Source organism: Coturnix japonica, chromosome 7, assembly GCF_054131305.1.
Source record: "Coturnix japonica strain WE chromosome 7, WE-NBRP24, whole genome shotgun sequence".
Classification (NCBI taxonomy): domain Eukaryota; kingdom Metazoa; phylum Chordata; class Aves; order Galliformes; family Phasianidae; genus Coturnix; species Coturnix japonica.
In genome coordinates, this window is record NC_140669.1 from 24,329,754 (window position 1) to 24,355,593 (window position 25,840).

The window sequence follows — 25,840 nt, forward strand, 5'->3', positions numbered from 1 at the left end:
GTAAATCAGATTATTCTTGAGTTCTCCCTTCAGAGGTTCTACCTCAGCATAGTAAGATCTTGAAAGATATGAGTGACCAGTGACTTCCAAGTTTCTTGTTCTTCAGAATGAACTCTGCTTATTCATGGTTTTGGGGTTTTTTTTCCTGTGATTCTTCACACAGTGGATATGCTCAGATAGCAGAGCAATAAAGGACTACTAATCCTATTACTTAGTCTCTAATAACTCATGAGGTTATTAGTTTTTAATGACTCATGAAATAAAACTACTTGAAAATCATTCTTTCACAGAGAGAACTGTCTCTTAACTTCCTGTTTAGGCAATAACCCATTATATTTGAGACTGCGAATGTGGGAAATCCTACTCCTTTTTTTTACTCAATTTTTATTTCAGTGTAGATCGTATTTTTACCTAAAACTTAATTTCATCAGCTTCAGATGTCTTGTTAACACAAAATTAAGACAACAACAACTTGTAAATTGTAAAATTTATGAAAATAAAAATGGATTAATATTTGATGAAGCATCCACAAAAGGAGACTTAATTGTTCATGTATTATTTATGGTCTGTGGGGAACAATTTATCTTGTTTTTACCTTCTAGAGCACTGCTGGATGACTTCTGACTAGTTATTAGTTGGCTTTATATTTGTGTGTGCATCTATGTATACTATCTTTGTAGGCTAGATGAGTGGATCTCAATATGAGAGTGTTACTTCTGTTCTTACGGTTGCATGAACGCAGTTTTGTCTCTTCACCTGCCTTGGTCATTTCCCTCCAGCTCCATTGTATATTCATGCAGATGAGATTTGGGTAGAAATGGGAGATGGAGCCTCTCCTTTTCCTCTGGAAAGAGAACTTGGTGATGGCAGTCAATAGAATAGAAAATGTTTCTCTACTCCACCAGCAGATAAGTACTTACAGGGGCTTCTCATTAGTGAATGTTGTTGCAGGCAATAATGTGAGGTCTAAAAGTCACTTTGCCAGAGATCAACTTTTGATAAATATATTTTAATTTCTTTATTGAGTTTTAAAGTACAACAGCCATTGTTGAATAGGTGCAACTGAAAACATGTTAAATAGCCTTCAACTCTTCACATTTGTATTGAACATCATCTCCAGGAGTGACATTTCTTGTTACCATGGAAACAAATTTGACATTTCAAAAATACATTTATTTCTGGGTCACTAAGATAGAAATTCTGAAAGAAAAAAAGGTCAGAATATTTCCTTGTCTCAGAGATATTATACAGCTTGCTATATTCCTTTGGAGGAAAAGAATATATATGGTATCGTTTGTAAAATAGCAGCCTCCAGCTTGATCCAGTTTGAAAATATTTTGACAAGTTGGTGGCAGTGTTACAGGTCAATAAAACGTGTTTCAGTCTCTGGGATTTTGCAAAGTGATTGAAACTGTTTCTTGGATCAAGACCTTTTCTGGATCAGTTCTTGCTCCTTAGGACTTTTAGTCATGGGTTTCATCATTGCACTAGACTAGCTGTTCTCTATTTGTTTATCCTTACAGAAAGCATTTGAAAAATTGATGTCAAGACTTTATTTCGTATCCAGGGAAAGAAAGTTTAACTGAAATCATGCCAAAGTTTTATCCCATAAATTGTATTTAAAATAAATTCTGGAAATTAAGTAATCAGAGCTAAGGTTTGTAGTAGAGAACATGCATGTGCATATGTATAAATTTACTCATAATTCAGTGTTTTATTAAGATGGGTCAAACTGTTCTTTACTGCTTTCATGTAGCTTTATGACGATTTCTTATAAAATGAAATACTGATAAAATGAAAGGACTGATTATCAGTGGAAGTGAAATTACTGCACTAAGTTAGAATACTAATTTCCAAGTGGTTTACCTTTTATGTGTAGTTGTTGAAAGCTAACCATGATTGGAGAGTAGGTATAGCTTGCAAAACAATCTTTATCATTTGAACATGCAAATAATGGCTTTGAGCATGGAAAAAAGTGGAGAGAGAAGAGAGGATTGTGATTTTTGGGAAAGTCCATCTCATGTAAATGCTACTGAGCAACCGCAGCAGATGTATGCATGGAGAAGCGTGTGTAGGTTTGACCTCATGGAGACCTGGGTGCAAGGCCATCTTATTCTGTGCACCCGATTTGCTCTTGCATCCTGTGAAGCTGTCCTAGAAAGACTATTTAGCTTCCAGGCCAGAGCTGGCTTGTATCTGGTTAGCCTGGTGCGTAGACAGCATCAGTGGGTGTCTGTCTGCCCACATCTGTGTAGACGTACATCCACACAAAGTCAACATTTTTGTCTCTTGTTAGCAAAAGAAATGCTACTGGGGTGGGCTTGTTCTACTCTTCTCAAGCCTGTATTTCTGCTGCTTTGTCCCACACATTTTCTGAGCATCACAAGAGGGAGAATCTCCTGATTTAAAGCCATTTCAGAAGCAACATTAATTACCACGCCAAGCTGAATTGTCATTGTGCTGTGCAGGGACTGGGGAGGAGTACCTCCCATTAATATCAATGGATGAGTCCTGTGATGAAACCCTCAAGGACCACACAGAAAAGTGACCTACTTAGGTATTAACACTGCTGTTGCTTAGATTCATACCTGCCTTCAAATTCAGAAAGACTTTCACATCTTAAAATGTAGCAATCCAATTTTATTGTATAAGAGGAAAAAAAATGCCTTTGGTCACCCTGAGGTAAGGATGTGGGTGAATAACAGGAATTTTTGAATAGTCTTTTCCCCTTTCCTTTTTACCTCCTTTTAGTGAGAGCAGTCTGGGCTGAGCTCTGCTCCTCTTTGCATCTGGACTTGCATGAAATCAAACCGGGCCAGCAGTTTGTCTGCTCCAAATAAAATGTAAATGAGAAATGTGTAATATATGCATCAAAAACAAACAAAAAACAGTGCAGGAGGCATTTATGTGTGTTTCAGGGTGAGGTTGTGGCCAGCATATGCAAAAGAATGAATCTTCATTTTCTGCTTGTTTAGTTCAAGTACCTTGTTACTGTTTAGAAAGCAAAGTGTTAAGTATTTGCAAATACAGCAGCAGTGCAAACATGCTAGGTTACAACTTCTCTGCAGCTGTATATTCAATGACCTTGGACATCAGAGACCATTTACTGAGAGGGGATGTTGCTCAGGCCACTGGGGTTATCTGCTGCCCTCTCTGAGCATGTTCCCCCTCCAATAGCTCAACTAGCTGAGTTAGGAGGGGGAATGGGTTTCAACAGCACTACAAACTGCTGATGCTACAGAGGCAGAGGGGCTGCTGAGATTAGCATCTGTGGTTATGGTGCTGAGTAAAACCAAGTCAAACTTGAATGTAAAGACACTAGTTAATATTTTAAGTAAGTCTCAAGTTAGCTGCAAAACTAACAGGAATGCTTTCTTAGTATTGGCAGCTTTGAAGTAATATGGGATGGTTTGTTACACCTCCTTTGGATTCACTGGAGAGCTCGTGAGCTGAGCATGGCTCATTCAGCTACGTGTACACAGGGTTGGAATCCCAAATAATGAACAGAATTGTGGTCTACAATAATGTGTAATAAAAAGTATACCTGATGGAACCCATTCAGAGCTGAAGTTCCCAGTAGCGTGCTTGGTCAAGATAACCAGCAAAGGATAAAAATAATGTGTTTAATTGCTGTTTATCTTGCTCCACAGCTGCTGCTCTGAACAGCTTTTCTTGTATTCCCACATTTAATACTGGGAATTCTCTGTTTCAGGTAGCTCTCAGGGATTTATGAGGGACTGAGACCCCTTTGTTTTATTCAGGATACCCCTGCATGATGAAAATCTTGTCTTCTAAAGGCTTTCTGTTCTGAAGCAGTTCATTGTCCCTGCTAGGATCTGTCCTCCTCAGGTCCAGTCTAGTGGCACCTCCATGGTCCCTGGCTGTGCAGTGGGCTGGGGAGAGCCAAGGATGGGAAGCTGCTCCCCTCACTGATGCTGCAGCGGACAGAAAGTGTCACTATGGGGCCTGCTTTAGCAGCCGGTTGGACTAGATGATGTTTAGAGGTCCCTTCCAACCCCTGTGATTCTGATTCTTTGTGACTCTGAAGCTGTTTGAGCCTCCCTAGCCTTACTTGGTGTATTGCTCACACAGGTGCTGTGTCTCAGCTCTGAGAGACAGAAAAGAGGTACACTGCTGGGGAACAAATTAGATCAGAAACAAGCCTTGTGGCTGTCTGGCATTTGTTAAGGTTGAGTGTTATTTCTGCCTCCTCAGAATGAGGAGCTTGGCAGGTGAGTGCACTGCTGTCAGTCTAACTTATGTTGGTATGGGTAAGACTGCCTTTGGGAAGGACATGCTTGTTTGAGAGGGTGTGTGCAGCAGGAAACGGCCCTAACCCAATTGCTTGGAAGGAAGATGGTCTGAACTTCTCAACATGTCTATATATCTCAGCACTCTTGCTACTGTATTTCAGTATGAAGACGTTCTCTGTGATCTGCTCAGATTTACTCTGAATTCATTTCAGTTTGAATCTAAGTTGATTTTTGAGGAATAATCAAGGAACGCAGCCATGTCCCCCTTTTCTGCTTATTTCCACGCTGCATAGTGTTAACTAATTGCAGAGATCAGGACTTTGCTTTTATTTCACAATTTCCAAATCTTTTTTGTTATCTTGCTGATGTTCCTGTGAAGCTGCTCCAGCTCTTCAGCACATTCAGTCTGGGGACATCAGATAGAACACAGCCATCCAGACTAGTTACAACTACTGCAAAATCAAAGGGACCCTTGGGGTACCTACTCTTCCTGGGACTGCCTCAATATCCTTTTCCTCATGCCCAAAAGTTAAAACTTCTGTTGCTCATTGTTTGATTAGAAAGTTATCCTGGTTAGTCTTTCTCTTCATTGTTTACCACCACTCTTTCAGTCTTGCTGTCAACCTTCTTTATCACTAATGACTTCAGTTTTCTCTCTATGTCGCTAAGGAGTAGTAAAGTGTAGGGCTGAAAACTGGGACGCTGCTAGGGATGCTTATGCATCTGAGATCTCCTTTTCCATGTTTTGTGGGTGAATCTGTCATCTGTGGTGATCTGTCATCTATCAGCTTGCCCTTCTTAAAGCATGGGTGTGTGCCAAGCTGATGTTTTTTGGTGTTGTCCTAGCATCTTCATCAAAACGTCATGAAGATATCAAGTCCAGTACCTTCATAAGAATATATATTACCTCAGTACTATTACACTTATTGGAAGCTCTAATTTTATTTAGAGAAAAGATGTCAAATTAGCTTGTGGAGCTCTGTTTTCCATAAAACTGTACTGCTCAATTCTATTACCTTCCTTTAATTTTTAATGGATTAATTCCTGTATCTGTTCCTCCATTATTCTACCTGGGGCAATCTTTGTTTTTTAAGTCAATATTTGCTTGGGCCATTTCCTTTATCTCCCCAAAGTGCTGCTTAGCATTAGCTGTGTTTCATTCATCTAGTTCTGTTATTAAAAAGCAAGTGATTATTTAGAGAACCCTGCTTTGGTCTTTACAATTCCTAACTGAGAATTTTTGAGATCAAGTTCATTTAAAAATATAGCCCTAGCTGCTGCTTCATTTTTGTTTTCTGGCTCAAAATTTAAAGATATACTCAACTGATTAAGTCTTTTCCGCATTAATATTGACAAGTCTACCTGCTGTTTTCAGACTGGTGTTATGATGAGTTTGTTTGCAACATTCTAAAAACTCCTACTGTTCTCCTGCTCATCATAATATATATTGTATATCTCTCAGTTTTCCACTGTTCCTGTTTTTATTTACGTTTATTAGTATCAGCTTCTTTTTCCTTACATTCCTGTTTTGGTGTATGCGCGTGTGTTTCATTTACTCTGGTTGCTCTGACTTCCCCTGAGTCAGGTTGTGTTCCTAACCAATGTGGACTATTTTCCTGATTGTGGCTTTTGAGCATCTACTAGTACATTCTTAAGTAGCTCCCAGTTATCATTCATGTTTTTCTACTTAAGTCCTTTTCCCTGATTTGCTCCATAATGGCTTTCAGCTTTCTGAAACTTTCCTTTTAAAGTACCTCACATGTAACTTAGTAGTTTGGGTTTTGTTCTGTTTTTATTTTGTATTTTATTTTGTATTTATTTTTTTAAATGTAATCAAGTTACGATCACTCGTGTATAGGCTACAACTTAGATACCACTTTAGTTCTGTGATCAGTTGCTCTTTAACTGGCAATGTGAGGTCTGGCATAGAATTCCCCTATTCTGGATTCTGTTGTAACTGAGTTAGAGGACTGCCAGCTATAACTTTTGGAAATTGCTCAGATGTTTAATTATACAACACCTCCACCCCAGCGTGTAGCTCAGGTTGATGCTCTTCATGGTAGCATGTGTGTATGCAAACTTCTATGCATATGCTTACATGTACATGTATGTAGATACACACATGTAATTTGCCTTAAGAGCTCCTAAAGGAACTTAGATTGAAGTTTAAAAATACATAATTAAATTTAAACAAATCCATCAGCTATAACTGTTTCTCTTTTCTTGATGGATTCTTCTTGTTGTAGGAAGGATTTTAAGTTTTTTAAGGGTTTTTGTAGTAAGGAGTTTAGGTTTAAGAGCAGCTATTGAAAATCTGTGAAAACTCAAATCCTCTGACCCGCTTGTGACATACAATAGACATAAATATCATCAGCACCATTTCATCATTTACCATTGGTGAATTCGTCTTTGTCTCTTGGAAAAAAAGTACAAAACATGTTCCGGTAGCATGGCTGGCACTGGATCCATTCATCTTTAGCAGCAGAGCCTGTCAGAGCTGTGGGACCACTCTTGTGCTCTGCATAAGCATGAGGGTTGTTGCCATCAGATGGCATCTCACGAGTCAAAGATTGTTTCTGTAAATTGTTTGGCAAGTGTCTGTATAACACTCAAGTTCCAGATGACTCACAGGTAAGAGTTCTGCTTGTAAATGGAGTTGTGCAGAAAAAATCTCTTCTGGTGACCCTTAGTGATGATGGTTGCAGACTATCACAGACAAGTGAAGCACTTAGAGCTAAGAGCATTTCTGGGACTGTTTTCTTGTAACGTTATGCAAAAATCCTGTTTACAGGGAGGTGAAAGAAGGTGAACTGCTGGTGAGGTCTGAGATCTTAGCTCACCACTTCAGCTGACAGCACTGCTGAGTGATGAGTTTCTCCTGTGCTCAGGGATGCTTGGATTAAATGGGGGGAAAAAAATGCCTGTTCTTCTCAGCAATGTTCCTGGAATAGAACAGCTTTCTACTGAAATGTTTAGCGTAAGTCCTGCCTCGTGATAGCTCACAGATTTCCCAGTAGCTGTTCTAGAAAGAAAGTGCTGTATTCCACCTCCTGGTCACCTTCTCCTTGCCTCCTGTCCTCAATTTCCTTGGTGAGCTCGTGCAGCCCTGCCCTTGGTGGCAAGGCACTTTCCCTTCCTGGGCAAGCACAGGGACCTGTAGATGGACACTGTTCCCAGGCTTTGCTGGCTGAAGTGAGCGGCATGAGGAGCAACCAGAGGGAAAAGCTTTGGCATGTTTACACCTTTCTGCTTTTTCTTCTTCTTCTACAGTTCCCCGTGAAATAACTATTTTAACTAAAGTAGAGAGGGTGGAAGAGTAAACATGTCTTTATTTAGGTTAAAATGCTGAAATGTTTTGATACTGTTGTTAAGTTTGACTGAAAGAAAAAGAGACCTCCTATTCTTCAGTGTTTAAAGTTCTCACCTGTTTTTCCAAACCCATTAATTAGCTTCTCAAATAAGAATTAGTCTTGAGTGAAATCACTGTGGCATCTATCACAAAACATTTTCTTTGCAATTGATTCAAAGCACAGATGTGTGAGCATGAAGACTGATGGGGATCCTCACTGGTGCTCGTGGCTGGGCACCAAAGGTGGTTTACATTTCTTTGTGCTGAGTTGGTGTGAGCTGGAGCCCACTGCTTCTGGGATGGGTGGCCAGGAGGAACCGTTCTTCTGTATGCCTCCATCACCCTTAGGAAGGAAGGACCTTGGACAAAGCCATAGGCTGCTCGTGGTGGCTGCTGACAGCAGGTTCCCAGCCTCATCTGGTATATGGTAGTGCAGGGGCTTTCCAGACCTTCCTGAACTTGAGACTCATGTCCTTCTCCCTCAGCACAATGTCACCCACTCTTTTCCTCATGCTGTGGTCCCCCTGATGCCTCTGCCCAGAGGAGTGACCACCTCCTGCCACTTCATGGCCTTACCTTAGCAGAGGGGTCACAGCTCAGAGCCAAGCATTTTGCTCCACTGGCAGCTGCTCCTGGACTGCTTCTTGGGCTTTTGTCTAAAATTTGGACCATTTTTCAGCTTTGTTCTAGCACTGGTGCAGCTCCAGAGAAAGCAGCGGTTGTAAAAGCAACAGCTTATTCATTTTTATCACTCTTTCCTGTAGCTCTATAGTGTTAGCCTTCATTGGCTTTTTTGTTGTTGCTTACAGGTGAGGCAATATGCTTCAGGGTCAGCTCAGATTGGAGCTGTGAGGCTGGCACTGTGCATGGTGATGAGAGGCTCAGACTGTGGCGGTACAGAGCCTTGGAGGAACTGATACCCTGCCAAGGTGCTTGCTGACAGCCAGTGCCCACGTGGGCCTCCACCACAGCCGCAGGCACTGTGGACAGTAGGCACAGCCCTGAGCCTGTGTGTCCAACTGGACTCAAGTGGGTCTGAGGAAGGAAGCCACCAGTGATTCCTGGTTACGTACGTGACCATTACAGATCATTATATTGCCTTTCCAGATCTGTATTGCCAGATCATCTGTATTGCCATCCCACATATAGGGAATGGCAATGTTTTTCACCGAATGGATTAAACAGAGGAGGGAAAAAGAAAGAGAATGAGTGTTTCCAGTTGTCATCCAAAATCCAGGAAGAAAACTAACTCAAATGTGGTGTTAGACAGTGAAATAGAGAGAATGCAGGGGCAAACTTCAGATGGGATCGAGGTAAGCCTGGGAGGGTGATGCTCTCCTTGTTGGCAGCTTGTGGGTGATGGGCCTCCGGTGGCCATTCTCTCACCTGCAAGTGGTCTGTTTTGCCTTCAGGGCAGATGTGCTCACAGCTGGAGCAACTTGAGGCTCAGCCTGAATCAATGCGGCAGTCTCTGCTGCCCCCTGCTCAGAAGGCAGCATCTCCTGACTCTGAACCTGCTTCCGTGTCTGGGGCACCTGGATTCTTAGAAAAAAGTGAGTTTAATAAACCACGGGCTCTAGTTAAATAAACGTTGCCGAGGTTACTGTATTTTCTAATTGGGAGAAGGGCTGGGGGATGCATTGGGCGCATCCTGCCATGGGAAGGGGGCACGGGGAGGACAGAAGCTTGTGGATTCAAAAACCAGCTTGCGTTGTGGCATTGGATGCAGAATGCGGGCAGACGAGGCATGGACGCAGTTCTGTTATGAGCAGGTCTACTGGGAGTGTGCCAGCTCTGGCTGGCACGTGGAGCTGGGTCTGAGCCCCAGCACTGGGCGCTGCCTAAATGCTGCCGACTGTGGAAGGAGCAGCAGAAGGCAGGCGATTGCCGGCAGCTCTGCTGCTCTTTTCTCACATTAGGATTGGTGCTGCTGGCGGCTTTGTTCAGACCCATTCATTAGTGTGGAGGTGGAGTCGCGCCCTGGAATGGCACTGGCTTCTGCTCCTCTCTGGCGACAGCATTGCAGTTTAGGGCTGTGCAGGGTCATATGGTATCACTTAACAGAAGCCAGAATGGTTTTGAGAGCATGCTCATGGTCTTACTTCCTGCGCTCAATTTTTCAGTGATCAAGTATGCTTAATAATCAGTCGGCACATCTGAGCCCTGCCTTTACAGTATGCTGTGAGCCATTTACTTCTTCATGGATGAATCTGGTGACTTACCCTCTACTTACTGATTTAGGTATTTTATGGAATCTATTATGGTTTAATGTTCCAGTTCATAAACCCAGTTTAAAAACAAAATATGCATTGGCTCTGTTTTGTGCTTTGGAAATTCTCCTTGAAACAAGTCTCTTCCTCTCTGTGTCCCTAGAGATCAGGAGGATCTTTGGTACATTAATATAGTCTGCCCATTTCCCAAGCATTCCCTCCTAACTGATGGCGGAGGCTGCTAGTGTGCAAGAAGGACATTTAGGAGGGAAGGATGAACAGCAAACCGTCCCTTTGTAAGAGGGCTGGGAGAGGTGTGCTCCTCATCTCCTTCCAATACTTGAAGGGAACTGACTTTTTTACATAGTCCCATAAGTGATACGGCAAAGGGAAATGCCTTTAAGTTAAATGAGTGGAAATGTAGGTTAGAAACTAGGAATAAATCTTTACTCAGAGAGTGATGAGGCACTGGCACAGGCTGCTCAGAGAAGTACCTCCCCATCTTTGGAGGTACTCAAGGCCCGGTTGGATGGGGCCCTGGGCAGACTATCTGGTGAGTGACAACCTAACCATGGCAGGGGTTTGGAACTGGATGGGCTTTAAGGTTCTTTCTAACCTACGCTGTTCTGTTTGTATGATTCTGTGATCTCTGATGTGCCTCAGGAGTACTGTTAGGCACACAGATGATGTGCTGTGGGACAGGATAGGAGCTTGGTACTTTAGGAGGAGCAGTCAGGGACTTGCACGAAAAGCTTGATGTAGACCTGGGAAGGGCCCAGCCACAGTGACATGGTTATTTCCAAACTTCATTCTTCGCCTCCTCTTTTGCAGTAAGATGCTGCCAAGAGTCACTTTTGGTTGCCGTGCCCCACACCTCATGGAGGTGGACCCATGCAGGCATCCCCAGCATCGAGAGCTGGGCTCTGGCTTGTGCCCTTCGCACCCCCAGCAGCAGGTGGGCAGGTTGGAGCCAAGAGGCAGGCGGATGGATCCCAGCTGGCCCAGCCTAGTAGAGCTCACAAACCAGCCCAGTGTGTGCCAAAGGAATAGTTGGCCCTGGGCCATCGTCACTTTTCCCTGATGTCTGAGCATACACTTGCTAAACCTCCTTAACATTGCTACATAATTGGTCTCAATGTTGATAAGCCAAGCTGGAGAAATCACAGTCTCTCCTTTCTGGCCTTTAGCTCCTTTACTTTCTGTTCTCAGCTGAGTTTTCTTTCATGCTGCTTAAAAAATGAGCAGGAACCCTTTTGTTCTACTTCTTCCCACCTCCTTGTTATTTATGCTTTAGCAGTGTTGTTCCTACCAATCATTTTTGGAAAGATCTCTTTCTGTTGACTGTTTTCCTTTCAGGGAAGAGAACTTATTGGGAAATTTCCCAAGCCCCATTTATTTAAATCACAAATCTTGGTCACTACTGGGGGCTGCATCTATTCTTTGATGAAATGGTAAACTAGGATTGTAGCCAACACCTATAAAAATGGCATTAGTAGAGTTGTAAGAGTCTAATGGCTGTGAGTTTAAACTCCCGTGTATGATGTAGTAAATTTTACAGTCCACATTTTCAATGTAAAAATGGAAATGAGATACAATAAGCAGCTCCCCCAAGGTAGCGGCATAAAATCTACAGTAAATTCTCACCGCACAAGAAAAGAAACATAGCTAGCTTGTAGCTACTGTAATCTGGTGTAGTTTCCTGCTCACTATAGCCTGGGTTATCACTGTGTTTCTGATCCTTCTGACCCATAGGCAGCTGGTAAATATAACTCAGTTACTTCTGCACAGAGATAGAGAGCCCAGGATCTTGGACTCAGAAGAGCTGGAAGGAGCCACCTGGATACCTCCTAACAGAGTAGTGTAAGGAACCCCTCCCAACTTAGGCTGAGATGACAGAAGTCCTCTTTCTGAGCAATGGCCTGCATGGGAGCTTTTGGCAGCTGCAGGTGCCCCATGGGAGGAGGAGATTAGCCCCAGTCAAACACCACAAAATCAGTGCCAAGGATCCTGTCCCAACCCACTGTCCTCTCCCACACAGGGTTAAGTGGGAGCACATGTGCCCACTTGTGCTGGCTGCAGAGATGTCTGTGCTTCCCACATCCCGGTCTTGCGTGGACATGACAGACAGTGCAATATCTACTCCCGGATATCGAGATGAGTGATTATAAAAAGCGCTATTTTTGAAGACATAGCAGTCGATTATGCATTTGACAGAAGGTTTTAGGAAATAGGCAATGTGGGATGTACTGGGAGGAAAAAAAAATCAATCTGTGTATTTGTCTTTTAACTAGTTGGAGACACATTGGCACATTTTTTTGGCACATTAATGAATTCTGCCTTATTTAATCTCTGCTACTCTTATAATATGAATTTGTGTTCCATTTGGGTGTTAAAAATCAGAAAGTCAGTGAGTTAAGTTTCTAGAGTAAGTTATAATCACTTGAGGCTCCTGAGCGTGTGTGTGGCGGCAGCTACGGTGACTTAACGGCACCGGGCTCACAGTGCAGCCATGGTGCATCCCTGCAGCCTCCCATCATGAGAGCAGGGCTCTGCACAGCAGCACGGCTCCCTGCAGCCACAGCTCCTCGTTGTGCTGGCTGCACTACAGTGCTTGGTCAAGGTGTGTGGGAGCCTCTGCTGCGCTCTGTAACGTGCGGCTGGGGTTTGTCCTTCCAAATAAACTTCATCCCTCTTTGCCACTCTATTTGCATGCAACTCTGCGCTGCTTAGAATTTGTGAATGTTCAGTGCTTTTTGTTTTAGCGTGCGCTTGTTTGCCGTAAGTGAAATTATTTCTTTTTCTTTCTTTCCTCATTGTATTTCCATATCCAAATATCTGCCTATTCTTATCTCAATGAATTTAGAAGTTCGGCACTCATGAGTACATAAAGTTTGTTAAAAGAAGAAAAAAAGACAAAAAGAAAAAAAGATTTTATCCGTGGAATAAGGATTGGTTTCTTTTTTTCCCAAGAGTGCATATTTAGGAAGACAAAGGAGGAAGATGTAGAGGAAGCAGCACAGTTTTGACTCCAAAGGGCAGTCCTGGTGCTGGCAATGGGAGCAATGGTATGAGCAGCAACAGCAGCTGGGCAGCCAGCTTGTTTGTGTGGTGCTGTCCTGCCCCATGGTGTGCTGCTGGGCAGCCGGGCAGGAGCAGGGCTGAGCAGAGCGTCCCAGAGCTGGAATGGGGATTGGCCTGTGGTATTTGTGGTGTGGTTTCACGGAAATCAAAAGGCTTCCCAGAGCAGGTAGATTGTTGATATTTATGAGATGAAAAAGTAGGGAATCTTTCTCCGTGCTTGACAAAACAATTTTGTTTTGACAGAGTGAAAATAACAGGCTTTCAGAGAATTGTTTAGAAACTCAAAAACAAGGATTTGTCAAAACCCTTTTTTTCTATGTGCAATTGTCACTTTTGATGAAGCACTCGATGCCGATTTGTTCTAGTTATTCTAGAAACTTGAGGTGTTTAATTCAGATTAATTTCATCAGATTTCCAGTGTTTTGTCCAAGTCCTCATATTGCCCTTTTATCTTACAGCTCCCTTCCTCTGCTTGTTCATCCTCAGTACGGTTGGGTCATAAAAGCACACAACATTCAAATTTATTTACAGGAAGACTGAAAATCTGATATTTGTTTTGCTGGTTTTGAGACAATATTTTGAAGACATCATCAACAGCAACGTTACACTGAAATTGTTTTTATTTTTATATTTGTGTTGCTGTCTGACAACAAAGCCAAATTCCAAAATCAGATCAAATTTTTTCATGAAATGTAAATGCCGAGGTCTGGTCTGCCTTAGGGTTTTTGTCTTTTTTTCCCCCTATATTTCTGAACAAAAAAGTATCTGATGATGTAATTATGAATGATTTTGTTGTTGCTAAGCTGAAGTTAAAGTACTTCTTTATCAGTAAAAAAACTCCAAATTTTTAGAGGCTTGGGAGTGGAGGACAAAATTAATTCTGGTTTTCCATTACATGCAGCATCAAGTGCAAAATTAAGCTGATCAAAGACTGCACGATTTGTTGTGAATGAGGAGGAAAGAAGAGGAGAGCAGGTTAAATGACAGAAGATGGGAGCAGGGAAAAGCTGTGGCTGTGACCTGCCTGGCAGCGCAGGCTGTGGCAAGGCAGTGGGGCTGCAGTCACCTTGTCTCCTGCAGGCTGCCAAGGGGTGGGACGCAAAATGAGGCAGCCCTTGTGCCCCACTCGCAGCTCACATGTAAACACTTAGCCATTTTGTTTTATGGGAAGTCCAGCTGTCCTCGATCTTTGAAGTACCTTCTCTATCATTGACAGATGTTCAGTATCACTTCACTGCTGTAATCAGGGTGTCCTTGATCTTCATTATGATGCACCGTACCTCTTTGAGGGACTGTCTGTTTTCTCCATGTCCCTCAGAAGATATCTGCTGTTCAGACACCTGACAGCATTGCAGCTAACCGGGGCAGAGGGGGGATCACTGCCCCAGTTTGTCACCAACGTACTCTAGACAAACATTAATTTTATTTGCAGAGCTATTTGGAGAAGCCCGAGTGTCTGCACGGGTTTGTTCCATCTGATGTCTGACTTGCTGTGCTTTCCGCTTCTTACTGTTATGTCATTTAAATTCCTTCTTATTTTGTGACTTCTTTTTAAAGAAGATTTGATGCTTCTGGAGGTTGGTGAAGTAGCACAGATCAGCTCGTTTCCAAGACACCAGTTGTAACCCAGTCTAGGACACCAGAAGAAGTCATGCTATTTATTGACAGTTAAGTGTATTGGAAGTACTCTCATCCCACTTCCCAATGCAAAAGCATATTAGTAAAACTCCCTGGGGAAAGATGCCTTCAAAGAGCAGTGTCCATTGGCAGTAGGGCTGCCACAGGCACCATGTTGGCAGGCTGCTCCACCCTGTGCCCTACATACTTCGCTCCTCCTGCAGCAGTGGCATTCCCATTAAGTGAGATGTGCCTTATGGCTTCCGTTTGCCTTTTGGCTGATGTAGAATGAGCTATTACAAAATAATGACTGTCCTGCCGCTGATAATGACAGGGAGGGCAAGGCTTTAGTGCAAACCTGGTAATAAGAAAACTATGTATTTAATTTACTGTAGTTTATTACCTATCAAATTAATGTCCCATGCATGCAGAATGTAGTAAGAGTTTGCACAGCTGCTTGGTATGCAGGTTTTCCTGAGTTCACCTCCTGCACTACATCGGTTTACTGTGGTTAATGGATACCTTCTCCAAGTCTACTGGAAGCTGTCCTTGTCTTGCTTTGTTATTTCAGGTCTCAGTCTCCCCTTTCCTACTCTGTGCTTGGCGCAGCAGGTGCTGGAGAGCCCATAGTGACTCCTGCCCTAACTCCCAACACAGTCTCAGCCTTTCTTTGCACCAAACCAGTGCTGAGCATTTGCATTTCTATGAAAGCAGAGACTGCTCCTAAATGTGTTTTTTGTCTTCTCAGGTTATAGAGTAGGACCTGAGATCATCCATGGATGTCAAGGAATATCTTGAATTCTTGTTCTCTCCTTAGGACTTGTTAGAGTTGCAAGTTTTAGTACTTTTGTTATGTGATTTAAAGTTTACTGTGGGGTGTTTTCTGGCCCTCAGCTTGTTGAGATGTATTGGCCCCCTTATAGTAACTACAGAGAGGGCAGCAGACACCAAGGTAGTTGTAGATGCTGACCTCCACGGTCTTGTGTGGGCTGGGATTTTTAACATCCTTGCAAGCTTTTTATCCCTAAATTGGTAACATGTACTTTCATTCTTCATTCTCATTTTATACCTGTGTATGTGTGCATGATGTCTTGAAGCATTTATGGGACTTTGCTTGTTGATCAGGCATCAGCAGTTTTCTCGTACCGAGGAACTGCCTCCAAAATAAAATGTAGCTGTTAAAATGCTTCCTCTGGGGATTAATTATTCAGTTTTCATGCATGATTTGCACTAATGTCAGTGGGAATTGCTACCATAGAACAATGAAAACCAAAACCATGGATTCTGAAGGAAGAACGCAGTTTGTCCCGTGCAGTTTGTTAGTCAGAAGGGCTGTTCTTGCTTGCTTCGTTTCATGGTGGTCAAAATAAAAACACCCGTCAGGTTTGATGAGAGCTGCAAAGAATTAGCAGTTGCTCAAGTGCAGCCCCAGCTTGTCCTGGCAGCCGAGCTGGTGGGTACGCTTAGCAGCTGGGTGGGAACAGGAGGGGGGCTGCTCTCTGAACCTTTAAATCAAGGAGCCTGGCTGCTGACAACAAACGGGATGAGTGGGCTCTGTGAGAGGCAGCCCTAATTGTTTAGTTCCTTGTAATTTAGTGACATAACCCAACGGGACCTTTAGAGAGTTGATGTATATTTATATGGGTATGTGATTGTGGGGAAGAGTGACTTTAAAAATAGGCAGCTTAGCCTAGTAAAGGTGAAGAGCCACATCCCATAGACTGGAACCTACTTTGCTAGTACAGCTTGTGCTGTGAGGTGAGTTATTCATTCTTTAAATAAAAGTTCACGTTGTCATGTTCCACGTGGACTCAGTTCCGTGATGGTGATGAGGAACTGTGGGCTGTGCACTTCACAGTGATGAGAGGCCGGTGCTTGGGTCTGGAAATGTTTCTAGGCTCATCTCAAATGGACCATCCCGTCTGTTCATGCTACAGCAATCTTCGGAGCAGTTGTTCCTTGGTATTGGTTGTCCGTACTGAGTTAGACGCTGTACAAGCACCGAACATAAAGGCAGGTCCTGCCCAGAAAACTTAATGTGGATCTGACTGCTTAGGCTATTTTTTTTTATTTGAAAATAAATACATAACAGCTGCCGCCATTCCAAAGGAAGGACTGAGCCTATGAAATATCTGGCTTATATAAAAGTTAACAGTTCTTTTAAGTTAGAGTCAAGTGATGGAGTGGGTGTGAAGGGGTGGGAAAGTACTCAAATTACCCACAACCCTGGACTAGCTGGATTTTCCTGCTAATCAGATCAGCAGTGAAACTGTTAACAATGTTGACATTCACATTGTCATCATTAAACTGCAGCCTAAACACTCCCTTTTGATTAAAGGCAGCATCTTAAATCTCTCCTCACTATTGTTTGAGCATTCCAGTGGCTCCAGCCGGCAGTCTGGCGTTGTGTCCCCACTTGGAAGCTTTCCCTCCTCACCAGAGGGCTGAGAAACTTCACTGCCTCTGAAAATAGCTGAGAACTTACTTCCCTTTGCGTTGGGCAGGGCGTGTCCTTCCAGTTGTACCTGCAATATTTTTTCTCCTGTTATTGAGTAAATGATGAGGATGTGGTTGGCCGTTCCGTGCCTTGGCTGCCTGATTGACCGTTGCAGAAAGGCAGTGGGAGGCACAGGTTACTTGACTTTTGCCCACAGTTCAAACATGGGTTTGAAATTACTGGCACAAGTTTTATGGTTATAAATTGTTCTTGCAAAAATGGGAGGTGGCCTTGGGATAGGCTGTGCCACCAGCTTTAGCAGTGGGAAACTGAACGTGTGTAAGAGATGTTAGAGAGAAGTTAGCATCTTGTAACCACCCGTCCCACTGCAGTGGGACCCATGGAAGTAATTTAAGATATCCGTGTGCTCAAATGAGGGGCAAGGGCTTTCCATTCCCAGCCCTTCTTCATTTAATCAAAATAAGGCAAAATGGTTTTATTCTGTTTTTTAAATAATGTGGTAAGTAGGATGAAAGGAAGTGAACTTGCCCCTATGTGTGTAACAGATCTCACCTCAGCTAAGTTCAAAGCCCCGTCCCGGAACACCCATCTGAAAAAGGACTTGAACGGAAGCTTTGGTACAGCCCAACCTGCAGCCAAGCTCAGTAATAGCTGTGTGCATGGGAAGCTGGAGGGCAGCCCAGGGTGGGGTGCGGCTGTGGGAGGTTTTATAGGGCACCATGTGTATCGGAAACAGGGTTGTAAATGTGCATAAAAGTTACCATCTTCAACTTACTTAATAAAATGAGTCAGAGTAAATAGGGAAACGTGAAAACGCATTCCCTCCTTGTTTTATTGAGTAGAGGTTTGGCTCTTCTTTTTGTTTCTTTTTCTCAGAGAATGTGTGTGAGGGAGGATACATTATTAAAAAAAAAAAAAAAAAAAAGAAAAAAAAAAGAAAAGAAAAAGAAAAAGAAGAACAATAACAAACTCACAATCAATTTACATCCTTCCTAAACAGCATTACTGCTCTGTGGACTTGTACCCAGTCACATTGTCAACTGGACAGGAGTTTGCAAATCTTTTTCCCCTCTTGCCAGCTCCCTCCTGGCAGCAGCCTCCCCACTTTCCTGCACAGGAAGGCTGCAGGTGCAGCTCAATCTCCTGCAGGCATTCAGTGTGGACATGTGCTCTTGCGCACTTGTTTGTGTTGCATATTGTGTCTCTCTCCCTACAAGAACTCCAGGAGGTGGAGTGAAGGAAAACAAACACATTGGGAGAAAGTTAGGAAATCTTCATAGCAAATTGCTAAGTCTCCTCATCTCATAGCATCTTAGAATCATAGAATCATTAAGAGTGGAAAAGACCACTGAGATCATCTAGTCCAACCATCTATTCATCACCACTATGGCTACTAACCATGTCCTTCAGTGCCACATCTACACATTCCTTGAACACCTCCAGGGATGTTGACTCCACCACACCCCTGAGCAGCCTGTGCCACTGCCTCATTGCGCTGTCTGAGAAGAAGTTTTTTCTAATACCCAACCTGGACTTCCACTGGCACAGCTTAAGGTCATTACCTCTAATCCTATCTCTGTTACCGGGGAGAAGAGGCTGACCCCCACCTCACCAATCCCAATTCCCTCAGCTGCTCTTCAGAAGACTTGTGCTCCAATCTTGCTTGGTTGTGTGGAAGTGCTGGGGACCTGCTATCTGCTAGTAGTCCCCCCCAGAAGCTGTCAGGGAGTGCTTTATGTACAACAGTGCTAGGGAGATGGCAAGGGTCAGATAACGTCCTGTCTACCCAGTGGCAGGCAGTGTATGCTGGAGCCCTGGTACTGACACTACATATTGTCCTTACACTGTCTGTACCTCTTTCCTCCTTTGAGAACAAATGAAGTCCAAAGTAATACTTTCATAAGAAAAAAAAACAAAAAACAACAAACCAAACCAAACAACCTGGGGAAATAGGAAATATTTTTCCTTTGTTCCAATTTTGTGTGGTCTCTGTGCTGTTCTGGGGGTGCTTGGAGCTCCATATGCCTCTCCTGCCTTCTGCAGCATGACAGATGCAAAAGGTGCTTTAGCATTTATTGTGGTGGCATGACAAAAATGTGTCCCTGATTACAGGCAGAGTGTCACTCCCAAGGTTATGGAGTGCAAATGGTTCTGTAGCCATAAAAAATTAATCTTGATGTTCTCTGGTTTGTCAGCCTATGCATAATTGGTCATGTTCAAGTCTCGGTCAGGCCAGTAAAAATTAAGAATAATCCAGCTGAGTTTATAATTGCTCTGTCTGATGTAATGGTTAGCCAGATACGATGTCTGCCTCTCTTTTTTTCTCTCTGTACACACAGTTATTTATACATATATATCTATAAATAGATGTGTGTATAAATATAATGTATATATATTTGTGCCTATGTATATTTAGGTATATATATATGAATGAAAATAATCCCTACCCCAAAATATGTTTTTTAGAAGATAGAAAGATACCAAGGGCAGAAGGGGATTTTCAGGGATAGCAAAGAGTGAAGGGAGGCACGTGATAACATTTTCTTCTCTCTACATCATATTTTCTGTCTCTGCGTACAACATATTATTTGGAGAATATTGTCATGGTAGAAATAAAAGTAAAGTTCATTTGCTCAGAGGAAATGAAACAAAGCCACGAAGATTTAAACAAGTGAAATGTAAAACATGCTGGTGACATTGACCTCCTCCTGATTTACCTTGACAAAAAATAAATAAAAAAGGTAATGTTCCTGGAAGGCAAGTAGTGCTGTGGCCTGCACTAATTAATCTGCCCATCAGATCCTATTAAGCACTTCCAAATCTGGCAAATTGCCACTCTTCTTGAGACACAAATGTAAATAAATATGAAGGTGGTAAGTCGCAGCCCTCCAACACCGTTGCTGCCAGCAGCCTCAAGCAAGGAGCAGCAGATAGCAAGCCTCCAAGCACTTGGTAATGAAAATGTTCTTGCGAGCAGGGGCAAAGCAGAGCGCATCACCATCTGTTCGTGTCCCCGTGATGTCGGGCATCCTGAGCGCCTGCTGAAAGGCCGCCTCTCCCAGCCCCAGCCCCAGCCATGCAACAGGTACAGGGTGCAGAGCAGTGTCCCTGTGGAGGAGGTTTTTTCCACCTTTGTCACTCATACTGCTGTGCTTGGGCTTGGTCTCATCTACTGTGACCCGTGCTCACACCGTGAGTGTGTGCAGCCGGTTTTGCTGCCATTCCTTGGCTCTGTTGGTTGAGTGAGGGCAGTCCCCGCTGCCAGCCCTGAGCTGGGCCTGTGCTCCAACAGTGGGTGATGGCAGTGGCACCGCTCTGCCTGTACCCTCCTCTGTTTGAGCTTTCCTGGCATGACAGACTTCTAAACAGCACATATTCAAATTGGTGAAAAACTTTGATTTCATTCTTTTCATTGAGCTGTAAAATTATTTCCCTGGGCTGTTGTCCTTGGTGTACCATTAAGCATTTAAGAGTCTGAATGCCTTTATGGGAGAGGACTGAAGTTACTCCAGGTAAGGCCATGTTATCTCCAATAACAAACTGTGCATTGCAGTGCTGGTGAATCGGTCCTGCCTGCTCTGCTTGTGTACATACAATAAAAAATAACTAAATATAGATGAAAGAGGGGCTGCCTGTTTTGGAGCTCTGGGCCGGCCTATCAAACAGCAGAGTCCTAAAAGTTTATAAATAACTCAAACCAGCTTTAGCTTGGATCACTTTACGTTACAGGCAGTTACTTATAACAAAGGGCTTTAAAGCATGTAAAAAAGGAAAAGGTTAATGGAACTGCAGAGGAGGGGCAGTATGCCAAAGGTTGTCTTTTTGAGGTATGGATTGCCACTGCTGGAGCTGTGAGATGGGTACAGGGTATCAGCCTCCACAGAACCCAATGCATCTGATGCAGCAGAGTTGGCTCTTAGCCTGTGAAAGGAAAGGGGAGCTGGCAGTGCTGAGCTGTGGTGGTCTCAGACCCAGGGAGGCTCCTGGTGAAATCCAGGCTTCCTCAAGGCATTTAGGTCACAGCTTTCTGAGATAGAGAGAAAAAGGTTGGGGGTGGCTTAAAATGATGGATCTCATAGCTGCATGTACCTGAGAAATGGCCTGGTTTTCAGAGGTGCTGAACCCACACTTGGGGATGATTGACTGATTTCTTTACAGAAATCTTTGTATTTGTATAACTGCCTCTGAAGTTTAGCCCTGGGTTGTAGGTGGTGCGAAAGCCTGTGTAGTGGGAAATAAAAGGCTATTTTTCTCCCTCTGTATTATACAATAGCCCTGAAATCACTTTGAGAAAGAAAAATGATTTGCAGTTTTAAAAGTCTCTCTGAGTATGGAGTGCTTTGCCTTGCTATCCCCATGGAGCATTGCTGGCACCACGGCTCAGGGTGCCCTGCACCCTGGGGGTTTCCCTGGGCCTTTGGGATTCAGGGGTTCCCTGTGCGTGGTCAACCTCACAGTGAGTTTCTCTCTAAAAATACTGCATGCCTGCAGGGGGGATCCTACTTGCTGGGCACTCTGCTGACTGGCATGACCCGTTTTGCAGTCAATCTGTACTTGTTACCATTCACATACGCGTGTTTTCTGCATCCTCTGTCACCAGAATAGAGATCACACGACCTGCTCTTCCTTCCACCACTCCCTTTGAGCAAACAGCCAAGGATTAAAATAGAGCAGTGCCAAAATAGGGAAAGCTAAAAGCTTGCACTAAATGTAGCTGGGTAAGTCTGTTGCAGTATTTTATCTGCCATGTGCCTGGTTCATGGCAGTGCAGTCACTTGCCCATTTTAAGCAAGCAAACACAGAGGTCACTGGCTCATTCTGGGTCTCTCCACTCATTTAGGGCAAGTCAGCATGATGCAGCCATTAAATAGTATTCATTCAAGAGCTGTGTTTCTCGACTGAGTTATACTCCACAAAAGTAGGATAAACCTCTATCCTTTAAAGTACTTTGAGCTTTGAAAATCCTCTGCTGCACTGTGTTTCATCCAGGAGATGACTTGAAGTGCACTGCAGGCCACAAAACAGTGGCCTGTGAACTTGTGTGTGCCATGGCAAGGTTGAGGCCCACTGAGCATTTTCAGGAATCAACAGAACAGGATTCTTTGGCTAGCGCACCTCCCTGTCCTGTAGCTTCACCATGCCCTGAGCAAATAAGCTTTGCTGAAATACAACCAAACAATAGTATCCTACACAATGGGAAGATGCTTGTTGATTCATTGATGCATGAGGAAAGCAAGCCTTGAATACATGTTACGTGCTCTTTATAAAACATGTTCTACAGAATGCAGTCTTTGGCAAAATATATTATAGTCCATTAGCCTTGTAGGGATAATTTAAAAATAAATAATCCAATCCAATCTCAGCCAAACCACATAAAACTAACACCTTGTGTTTCATAAATGATTTAAGCATAGTAGAGCAATTGTCCTTGGCTGCAGGTCCATGTTCTTATGTGACAGTGACTTCCACACAATTATTTCATCATAAAGGTGTTAACTAACATTATTTTCCTTGCAACAGTTTTTAATAACATTCATTGGGGAATGGTTCCACTTAAGAATCTTAAATTACTGGCTTTCCTCAAACACATTCATATTGGCACTTGTGTTTATGAATGTATTTTACTCTTTCTTTGTGTCTGACATGTTGTGGCTCAGTAGATTACGCAAGACTCAAAGAGAGTAAGTGTGGTTTTCTTCCTCTAGAGCTGATAGTAGCTGGAAATCTATTTCCTTGAATGTCTGCAGTGTTTCTGATGCTGTTTTACTATGAAAGTCGAAAATGAGTCCTTTCCTTGTCTGTTTCTGAATGATATCAATGTTTGAGAATTTTATCTTCCACCAGTCTAACAAGTACTACAAAAACGGTTTAAATGTAACTTTAAAGTTTAAAAAGGAAAATTAAAAAAAAAAAAAAAAAAAAGGAAAAATTTCTTTTCCCCATGAAAACCACATTTTGGTGAGGTTCATTAGTTTAATTTATTTTTTTTTTAATTTTTTTTTTTTTTTTTTAAACCTTTTTGCAAAAGCTGTATTTACCTACGGGAGAAAAACTTCAATGAGAAGTGCTTGCACTGCCAGCTCCATAAGTCACTCCAGTCTGTGCGTAGCATCATTTATTGCACTTATTCTTTCCTGAACCTTGCACTTCCAATGAGAGAGAGCAGTAGCTTTGCTTCAGTGGGGACAAATGTGAAGCTGTCATTGGCCCTTGAGAATGAATTTACCTTGTCTCAGGGCTCAGAAGAAATGCAGCAGGTGCCATTTGTGCATTGCACAAACTGTCTTCCACAAATTGCCGGTCTCCTGGGCCCTGCTCTCCAGAGAGGCCCCATCACAAACAGAATTTCACATTCAAGTGAGCAGACAACAGTGTTTGCATTTAATCTTGTTTGGAGTTGTCAGCTACCATTAAAATGGAAACTTATTTTCCATGTCTTTTTTTTTTTTTTCCTTTTCCACTTCTCCTTTTATATCATCCTCACAAATTCAAATTAATGTTATGGAAAAATCATCACAAGGAGAAAAGCTACCCAAACTCGGTGGCAGTGATACGAAGTTAAAAAGTTATTTTAAAAACCAAGAAAAATATTTGAACTGGAGACAAGCATGCCTTACATTGTAGGGTCCTAAACCCCACCGAAAAAGTAAAGACTGTTAATTACAAAGCTTCAGCTTACTATTTCCCTAAGTCATTTACATAGCAATTTAAAATACGGCACAGATTATTAAAGTTTGGGGTTTTTTTTTTCTTTCTAAATATACATGTTTTTCATGATCTAAAACAAAAAGCTTCAGGAATTCAAGAAATGAGGAGCAAGAGCTAAACTCTTCTTGTTTGCACCTGCCAAGCCACTATAGTCAGCAAGCTGGTATGGGTGTAAACCAGGAGAGAATGTCAATCTTTGCATTTTCTGCTATAGAGATCACACTTGCTGGTTGAGAGGCGGATTGATGGATCTGAAGCAGCAAAAGTCTGCATCCAGATTTCTAAGTCCAGTCTGTCAGAAAGGGTGAGTACTTGGTAGCTCCAAATTTGGTGAAATGTTTTGAATTTCATGTTGTTTTGAAATTCAGAGATGAATTTAGATAATCAGGTAAATACTCATTTTGAGCCTGAAGTGATTCTCTGCGTGTCTAGAACTTGCTCGTATGCCCTCATATGCCTATGGTTTAGACAGCTTAGATAGTTACTTCTGGTTTTCTGGACCCTTATAAAATTAGAGATCACTTTGGCATTTTTGGGTCTAGTTACTAGATCGGATTCTTGCTGCCCTCCAAAATGTAGAACTGGTTGCTTTGGGTTTCAGGAAATCTAGTCAGTTGTCTTTCAACAGGAAGACCTTCTCCCCTGGCCTGTAAGATGCATATGCATGTAAGTCTGAGGTCACACACGGCTACAGGCATGGTTTGGTACCGCCTAATACAGGCCTACAAGGGATGTGAGGAATGAAGGAAGCAATGCTAGACTTCCCTGCCTAAAAATGCCCTTTGCCTGAAGAATGTTTCTAATGTTTGGCCAGTCTCCTGTGGTGCTCAGCTTTGAGAATGTGTACTCTTAGCACTTTTGTGTAGCAATATCTGGAAAAATTTTCAATATGAGAATTCCATTCCTTAAAGCCAAGGTAAGAGAAGCTTTTTTAGGGTCAAGTCATGTAATTCCCAAGAGCTGTTAGTGCCAGGTGGGAATAAAAGTGGAGGCAGGGAAAGTGTTTCTGTAAGGGTCAGAAGAACTGCTATGTGCCTGTGTCCCAGCCTGGGTCTGGTTCTGTGCAGAAGGGACTCTCGATCTTTCAAGGGACATAGGAGGTGCTGCTTGGTGGGAAGTAAGGGCTCTTTGAGCTGAGGTAGTGGACTTAGTTGAACCACTTGGCATGTATTATTCACTGCAACCTAGCATTGAGTTTTGGCGCTGTGGTACAGTAGCAGTTTTTACGCAGTGACCAATGTCTCTCTGAATTTTTCCATGAACAATGAAAAGCCTTTGTGTCTGACAAGCTCATGCAGTTGTACTACTTCAGAAGAACTCAGGCAGTGATTAAACAGGTCATGTCTGATGTATTATGCATAAATAAGCCACGAAAGTGCTAGTCTTTAGGAATGAAGTAACTATGATGAAGCGATGCACAGTTCTTTCTGAAAACCAGAATTCACTTGGACTCAATGAAAAGTAATTAATATCGTTTTAAAAGCTACGCTATACAATTCCATGAATACTTAAGGCTAGAGTGAAATAATACCCTACATTGGTCTTGAACCGCAATGAATAATATGATTATTTTTACTTTGCAAGAGGTCACAATAAATGTTTGAGATTTAAGCTGCCATAGCTACAAATTTAGCAGTAAGTAGGCATTTAATGATAGATTTCATTGCTGTGGTTTAGGTTTTATTTTGAATGTTTGTTTTGTCTTAAAAACACTAATGCTAAAATGTTGTCTCAAATCTTTATTTTCAAATTACTTATTATATTGCCATAAATTACAGGGTTCAGTAAAAGCCAGATTTAAAAGGAGTCATACTTTACTTTCTCATCTTTCTAAAAATAGCACAACACTTATGAAACACAAATTATCATTAAAAAAGTTCTTTTTATACAACTGCAGTTGCCAGTGCTGAACTGGTGGCTTTCCTCCAAGCAGCACAACGGACTGCTCCATATTTAGGTCTGTAATGGTAGAGGTTAACTTTAGGAAGTCTGAGTAAAACTGTAATCTCTAATTCCACCACAATTGCAATGTTTTTCTCTCAAATGATAGTGAAGCCCCTGGGCTGAATACCTTGTAAATATGTTCTTAGGGCTTTTGTTGTTTTGATGCTTTTGCATTTTCAGCACATGTTATTAGGATCAGCGAAGGACCTGGGCTGTGACC

At 42.6% G+C, this 25,840-nt stretch overlaps 1 protein-coding gene across 4 annotated transcripts in view; it reads left to right on the forward strand.

The window, feature by feature from the left end:
- LOC107316541 (uncharacterized) overlaps window positions 1-25,840 on the forward strand; it is a 171,253-nt gene that overhangs the window by 16,253 nt on the left and 129,160 nt on the right. The window lies entirely within an intron of this gene.